Below are 8,852 nucleotides of genomic sequence, written 5' to 3'. Positions count from 1 at the left end.
TGTATAAGAGACAGAGAGAGAGAGAGAGAGAGAGAGAGAGAGAGAGAGAGAGAGAGAAAACGAACACGACGAACACCTTGATCTTTGCTACAGTTATTTTCTGTGGTCATCAGTCAGTGGTAATTTTCTTCACTTCAATAGTCTCGTGCAGGGGTTGGCAACGTATGGTTCTCGAGCCATATCTGGCTCTTTTGAGGGCCAGATATGGCTCTTTCTGCAGGAGCCATAAAGTCAATTTTTTTTCAGGCACTGTTACAGGAGCTCGCACTGTGAGCACTCTACAGCTCTCACGAAATTACATTTTAAAAAATGTGGTGTTTATGGCTCTCAAGGCCAAAAAGGTTGCTGACCCCTGGTCAAGTGGATTTGCCCTAGATAGACAGTTGGAGATACTGGTGCATCTTCTTATCTCATGAGATTTGTATTTTTGCCTTCATAAATTTTCTCTAGAGCAGCTACCAAGCATGACAGAAGCCATTCCATCATGTTAAAAAAATGTATCCCAGGTATCACAATCTAAGAATATGGAAGGATTAGGGATGGTTTTTGAAAAGTGGTGTTTCATTTTGATTGAAAATAAAGATGATACATAGCTAACAAATACTGCTCTTGGAGGACAGAGAATTTCTTTTTTGCTTTTGAGTTTCTAGAGTCAAGCCCAGTTACTGGGACTCAGTAGTTGTTTAATAAATGCCTCTTGATTGGTTGCTTGGAATGAGCTATTTAGAAAGTTGAAAGTTTCCACAGAGGTTTTTAAAAATATGAACAATTATGTTTTGGATAGTTTAAATAGCTAGCTGTCTGTCTGAAAGTCAAATCTATCTCTGGTCTTACTTTTCAGTTTTATATCACTCTGTGAATTACTTCATGAATGAAAGGAAATCTGCCACCTTCCAGAAAATCATTTTTCCTGATATATTATCTTGTTGACAAACCCTTGCGCAGCTCAAAGAAGGAACATAAGCACAGCATTTTCATGTTTTGAGTTAATTTCTCCCCCTACACCATTACATTTTAGCTTTTTTTCCTTCTGTCTTATAATATTTGGGGAGCAGTGAAAATACATCACTGTTATTCTAGTGGTTGGGACAGGCTGACTGAATGGATTGCCTCAATCTCCTTTTATGCTGACATTCTGACACTTAGAAAAGGTTACTTCCATTTATCAAATCTAAGGAAATGCCCAGTACGGAATAATCTGAATATTTTATCTTGGATGTTGTCAGGGTTATCCATTCAGTTATTCTTTTGCAATGCAGATGTAAGTCATGATGTGTTGAATTACATCTACTCAAGTAATATTTATTGAACAGTTACTGTATGCAAGACTAACTCATGAGAGGCCAGAGAAGAGTACAGAAACTGAACTTTTGTTCACTAACCTTTGGAGAGGGTATTTTCTCTGCTATGTTTAATATTAATTATAGTATGAGTTTACTCTCATATGGGCAACACAAATGGCTTTATAATTATGGTTATCACATTTAGTGATCATAAAAACATACTGGGATGTTTAATAAAGAAATATGAACAAATCCAATAGAATTTATAGGGTAGAAACTTGCATAGAATCAGAGTAACAGGAATGCCAGGAGCCATCTAGTGTAGCCCATGCCTAAGAGTCCCTTCTTAAAAAATCCTTCTCGACCTTGGATGTCTTCCATTAAGGAGAAGATCTACTACTTTTTAAGATGTCCCCCACTTTATTTTTAGAAATCTCTAATTTTCAGAAAGCAAGGATTCTTTCTCAGAAAGAAATGTTTCTAAATGCAAAGAGCAAATTATGTAGGATTATAAAAATATTATTTATAAGTATAGTTTTTCTTTCCTCATCCAAGTTTGCAGACCTCCTGAAATCTATCTACAGGCCCTCTTAGCATCTGTGATGCCCTGATTAAGAAACCTGGCTCTAAGTATGGCCTGATAAGGGCTGAGTATAGTGTGGCTCTTACTTTCTTCTAATGTACTATAGAAAATGAGTTCTAGTTTTATAATACCAGGCTTATATTTTCTAAATAAGTTTGATTGTATAAAACCAGTGTAATTTATAAAAAAAACAACTTTTTGCTTACTTGGGTCCCCTCCCTTGTAAAGCCTTTAAAGAAATAAGAAAATGAGACTTTAGCTTATGTGATCTATGTACATCTGTACTCCTTACACTTCATTTTTAAAGTGGAACAATTAAGTAGAGGGATTGCTGCTCATAGAAGTGCCAAGATGAGTTGAATGAATCAGCAGTCTAATGTCAGTGATTTTGTGGGAGAGATTTTTATGTCAGGGAAATTCTAGGGCATCCCTGATGAAGGAATAAACCAGAAATCAGGTTCCCTCACAGAGAGTTTCTTCCATAGGCAGCACAATATAGTGTGGTCAATACTAGCCTGGGCATTAGAAGATAATTATATTTTTATTGTTCTGTTTGCACCGCCAACTCTGGAATATGAGCAATTCACTTCATTTGAGTAATTATGGACCAGAATGAATCTTTGACCTCTCTTGTCCTCAGTTTCTACTTTGTACAATGAGGAGGTTAGATTAAACAGTCTCTAAGGTTCCTACCAGCTATAAAATTTTATATGTCCATTTGACGATTTCTGGGCATAACTACTAAGAATCCTTCTTTCTGCTAACCATTCCTGAGGAAACCTAAACTTTTGGGGGGGAAAAAGTGGTAGGACTTAAAAATCATTTTTAAAAGTTTATTTGTTTGCCTTAATATTGGCAGAAAGGCCCTGGTTAGGCCTGTCCTTACCACATAAAGTCCTTAGAAAGAATAATAAAATGGCTTTAAAGCAAAACTATAAATATAATATTCCACATTCCAGAAATCAAGTAGTAATATGTATAATTTAAAATAGCAGCTAGTCCAAAGACTATTTATATTTAGTTTAGAGAAATTCCTAATATCGTGGAAATAGGAAGGGGAAGAGCAGCAATAGATTTGCATTTTTAATATTTAAAAACATTTGCTATTTCTAGAGCATGCAGAATATGTCTTAGAGCATCCTGGTTAGGAGCAGAAAGCCAGATTACGATTTATCATTTGCCATGGAATAGCCACAGAGGGAATAATTAAGAAATTCATCATAAATACTAAAGAAAGTATGTCAACAAAATATTTGGAGTAATTCTGAGTATTCTAAACATCTAAAGAAATTCCATTAAATTAGTAATATTAGTGTACAATTTGAAAAAAGTAAGTAGGTATATGCTAATTACTATCACTTTTACAAAACATAATGGAATATGTGATGTGATACGACAGTTTTTTGACTCAATCTTAGCAATGATATAGTCTCTATTGCATCAGTGCTACTTACCTTCCCATGAAACTCTTGACTATATACTCTTACAGATTTTACACTGGAGAATTCATCTCACCTGTTTGAGAAGTAGGACTTTCCTTAAAAAAATCTTTTAGACCTGTAGAGATTTTTTTCTTCTCTTTGTATAATGGAAATAACAGAACCTCATTATCTCTGATGCCCCATTTACATTTATTTTTGCTCTGCGATCTTTCCCAGTATCATAATGCCATGGAAAGAACCTTGGTTTTGGAGTCAGACAATGTCAACTTTAGTTCTGTTATTTTTGTGTGTATGTGACTTTGAACCTCCGAGTCTATGTCTCTGTCTATAAATAGAAGATATAATGCCTTTCCTAACACCCTCCCTTCCTCCTTTCTTTCTCTCCTTTTTTTCTCCTCCTTCCTACTTTTCTTCCTTCATTCTCATGTTGGTTGTTAGAATCAGATGTAATCATGGATATGAAAGTGACTTATAAACTATAAATACATAAGATTGGGCTGGCACATGAAAATGCTTACCATTTTGAGAATCATTTTTGCAATGAACATTAATCATCAAATTATAAGCATTGATTAAATATCTATTATATGTCAAGCAATGTGTCTTGAGAACTTCTCAGAGTGTTGGTCTTGAGAAATAAACTTAGGGAGAACATTCAATAAATTGATGAAATAATATCAGCTCATAAGAGCAAGAAAACATAAGCAAAACATGGTGAACCTTTTTAGTTATATTATCATTTCTCCTTCAACATTGCTTATTAACTCAGTCTTATGCAAAATATAATTCATTTATCACTTATTTTAGATTTTTTTTCCATTTCTTTCTGTATCAAAATAGATCCTAAGATCTTTCAAACAGCAGAAAACAAAGTAATCCTATGTCCCCGATTCTTCAGTTCTTTTATGGCTACTAATCATTATGATTGATGACAAGTAGAGTTGAAGTGGGACAGTAGGACTGGCAAATGGGCTTCAGTGATTTATAGTTTCTATTTTATAGTTTGTTTTTCTTAAACAATCTTAAATCAGAAAGGTTAGTTGGATGAGAGCTTGAGGTTTATGTTCTATTATTCTCTCCCTGGTATTAAAAAAAGGCCCCACAAGGATGCTATTTTATTTAAGATACAAATAAACAAAACATCCTTTGGGTTTTAGAACTTCATGTATTACCTTTATTTTCACCTTTTTTCTCTCAGTTTCTTGTCCATATTTCCTGTTTTGACATGCTCTTTTTCCTTTGCTATTCCTCTCATCCTTGCTGATTATTCTTGCTTTCCATGTTGGATGTGATAATTTCTCTCATTTTAAGTAATATCCACATTATATCTCTTAACTTTACATTTCCCTTTCTTTTGACCTATATCTTTCCCTAAACACCCAAACAATTCTACTCTACCTCTCCACCCTCCTCTTTCTTCTCCTTTCCTTCTCCTAACACCAAATTCATTTGGCCTTTTATTCAGATCTTATTTTACCTCAATGTGTATTACGAGCGTATACTAAGAAAAGTTGAAGATTACACTGCTGTATTATAACCCTTTTATGATTAAAAGTGTTGGTAATGAATTATTTCCTTATTATAAATTATTTTCCATGAAATTGTTTCTACAAATAATATACTAGAAGATCAAATTCACCTTATTTACCCCTTTGCCTTTGGTTGGTTTACCCAGGGTAGGGGAAGCATAACTCAGAGTAAATAGGATACAAGACCTGGTCTCATGTAGGAATGTACTTTGTAACAGTCACAGCAGCAATAGCTGATGGATGTGACAGGTGGGAGTCCAGAAGTAGCTCTTCTCCCCGTCTTTACATTTTGAAACCTCAGGAGGACTTGTATGGTCAAGTTCCTTAACCATTCCTGTTGTCTTCATCTGGATGTCTTTCCCACTTTCAATATTCCTTTTTTCTTTAACTTGGTACGCACACTGAACTTTTTTCCTCCAGGATATGTGACTTGTCCGGGGCAGAATACAATGATACTTGCATTTCTCTTTTTCAGGGAGTTGTGTCTTTCCTAACACAGCTCTTAGTTTTTGTTTTTTTTTTCCTTTTTCTATTCCCTGCCATATCACACTCTTGACTCATAGTGAGCCTGTAGTTTATTAGAACTACCAAATATTTTTCTGACAAATATACTTTTTCAACATTCTTCCTCTAAATATTTGGTGTTATCTGATACTTGTGACATTGGATTTCTGAACCAGGTGTAAGTTCTTCCATTTATCCCTACTAACATTCTTCTTATTAGATCTAGTTGAGTGTTCCAGCTTGAATCCTGACTGTCACTCAGTATGTTATCTGCCATTACCCAGAGGTTTAATGCCTTGTGCATCCTTACCCTATGCATGTTAGAAACATTGTTTGTATGTGGACCTTTCTGATGCAAAGGTTTCGATGTTCTGCTTCAACCTACTTTTCATTTTTTAGTGACCATTTATTTTTAGTTTTATATATAACATAATATGTAGCCTAGCAATAATTTAATACATATATTTGTTATAACTATGCAACAAATTATAATAAATCTGCTTACCCAAGAGAAATATTCATATCAGCTATATTCAAAAATCTATGTCTCTTCACTTTCTATATATTTAAGTCCTTAATAAATACTTCTGAGAAGGGTGGCTAGGTAGAGAGATCAGTGGCTGGAGAGCCAGGTCTGGAGATGGGAGATCCTTGGTTCAAATATGGCCTCAAATTCTTCCTAACTGAATGACCTTAGGCAAGTCTTGAGCCTAATTGCCTAGTCCTTCCCACTCTTCTCCCTTGGAACCAAATACATAGTATCTGTTTCAAGACAGAAGGTAGTTTTTTCAGATAGATAAATAAATATTGTGGATTTATTTCGGGAGTATGTGTTCTTTGAAACCCAGGAATTACTTGAAGTGTACTATATGTTTCCCAACATGTAACTAAAGTTCATATCTTTCCTTTTTCTTTCTTCAACTTTTAATTTGTTTTGGGAACTCAATTTAGGTTACCAGAAGAATAATTCTCTTTTTATTCAAAGATATTTTATTTCCCCAATGACAAGCAATAACAATTTTCCATATATATATATATTTTCTGGAATTATAAGATTAAAATTGTCTCACCCACCTCCCCCCCCACCATGAAATAGTAAGTAATTTGATCAGTATTATATATGTTTATTACGCACAACATACTTCCATATTGGTCATTGTTGTAAGAGATTACTCATATAAAACCAAAACTCCCAAATAAACTAATGTAGAAGATAGTATGCTTTGATCTGCATCTGACTCTAATAGTTCATTCTCTGGAGGTGGATAACATCCTTTGTCATAAGTTCTTCAGAACTGTCCTTGATCATCATACTGATGAGAGTAGTTAAATCTTTCACAGTTGATCACTGTACGATATTGCTGTTAATTGTGTATGTTGTTCTTCTGGTTTTTCTAACTTATCTCTGGTTCAGTTCATGTAGATCTTTCCAGCTTTTTCTGAAATCATCCTGCTTATCATTTCTTATAGCACAATAGCATTTCATCACCACCATATGCCACAATTTGTTCAGCTATTCCCCAATTGATAGGCATCTCATCAATTTCCATTTTGTCTCCACAAAAAGAGCTCCTGTACATTTTTTGTGTGTGCAAGTAGGTCCCTTCCCCCTTTTTATGATCTGTTTCCTATACAGACTCAGTAGTGGTATTACAGGATCAAAGAGTATGCACAGTTTTATAGACCTTGGGGCATAGTTCCAAATTGCATTCCAGAATAGTTGGATCAGTTCCCAACTCCACCAACAATGCATTAGTGTCTCAATTTTGCCACATCCTCTTCAACATTTATCACTTTCCTTTTCTGACATACTGGCCAACCTGATAAGTGTGGGACAATAACTCAGTTTTTTTAATTTGCATTTTTCTAATCAAGAGTGATTTGGAACATTTTTATATGATTATTGATAGCTTTGATTTCTTTTTCTGAAAACTGCCCATTCATATCCTTTGATCATTTGTCAATTCAGAAATGGCAACAATAATATTTTTAAAATATTATGTTTCTTTGTTTGATCTGGACCTGTGATTTCACTTGTGTTGTAAAATCATAATGAGGAACATCCTGCCAACTTTGGAGGTTAAAATCCAAATAGCGTTGTCTAAGGGAAGGAGATGTGTGAAATAGCTCAAAACAATAATAGTTCCTTATATTTCTATCATATTTGAAAGTTTTCATACCACTCTTACATACATTATTTCATTTGACCTGCATTTTATGACTTGCAATACATGTGAGGTAGGCCAAACAGGTTGTGGTCCCTTAGTTACAGATGGGGAAATTGAGGTTTAGAGAGCTCAGGCAATATGACCAGAGTGTCAGAGCTATTAAATAGACTGGAATCCAGGTCTTCAGATATATAGTACATTCATTGTTCATTTATTATTTTTAGTAATGGAAACACATCTTCATATTTTTAGAACTATGAAATCTCAGAATTTTAGAACAAAGGGATTTTCAAGACCACATAGTATCAATCCCTAATGTTACAAATAATGAAAGAGCAGCTAAGAAATGTTAAGTGATCTGCTAAAGGCTCCTATTAGTGGAAAAGACAAGCAAAAAAAACAAAGTACCCTGAATCTTGGTCAAAAATTATTTTCTTCTCATGAAATTAGCTCTTCTTTAAATAATTTTAACGCAGAGAGTCAATAAAAACATTATTTTGTATGTCTGTGTAATTTTTGTGCATGTGTAAAGTGTGTCTTTTGTATCTTGGGGAATATGAGGGCCTAGTGCATTACTCTCATTTGTCCTGATGGTAGCACTATTGAATTTGCTTGAGTAGGCAATAATTTCTTGATGATGCTGACTGAAGTTGATTGATTATTTTTAACTCTGAAGACCTGCAGCCATTCTGTCCCCTTGAGCTGTTGATTTGCTTTGTCTCTAGGACTTTTTAGTTTTGAAGAATTGCAAAATGGGGTCTTAATATGTATAGTGATACCTGGGCACCATTGGGTCCACTTAACGTAGTGATGTAGCAAGTGCAAGTCCTGATATGCTGGTTTTTGAAAATTCCTCTGCCTTGCAACAATCTTTAGGACAACAAAATTGCATTTTGTTGCAGATAGAAAATTTCAGTCAAGTTTCAAGTAAAGTATAATTGGTCAAGTAAACTATACTTGACTTTTAATCTGATGTAGATTATTTGATAAAATTTTAAAAGACACACATAAGTGACACTATTCTATGGTTTTCCTCTTTTTCTTATATTTTTCCTCTTGGAGGGAAAAATAACATACCATTAGAAAAAAGAATTATTTGTACTCAATATGCTCAATCATTAGTCAACAAATATTTTTCAAGTAATTAGAATGTGTAATGCAAATATGAACTTAGTCTTATCCTTAGTCAAAGAATGAAGATTTACATTTTTGCAACCAATGCAATGTTTTGACTTGGGAAAGCCTCTCTGTCACATTTTCTGCTTTGAAAGGATTCTGTGTGTTGTATTAAAGTCAGGCCAATTTTCTTCTTCCACCCATGCCTGACATTTAAAATAGAAAAA

At 34.3% G+C, this 8,852-nt stretch overlaps 1 protein-coding gene across 1 annotated transcript in view; it reads left to right on the top strand.

Annotated features, from left to right (window-relative positions):
* TLL1 (tolloid like 1) overlaps nucleotides 1–8,852 on the top strand; it is a 281,506-nt gene that overhangs the window by 177,336 nt on the left and 95,318 nt on the right. The window lies entirely within an intron of this gene.

The sequence above is a fragment of the Gracilinanus agilis genome, chromosome 6, assembly GCF_016433145.1.
Source record: "Gracilinanus agilis isolate LMUSP501 chromosome 6, AgileGrace, whole genome shotgun sequence".
Classification (NCBI taxonomy): domain Eukaryota; kingdom Metazoa; phylum Chordata; class Mammalia; order Didelphimorphia; family Didelphidae; genus Gracilinanus; species Gracilinanus agilis.
The sequence above is the reverse complement of the archived record's forward strand: the minus strand, read 5'-3'. Positions and strand labels throughout refer to the sequence as shown.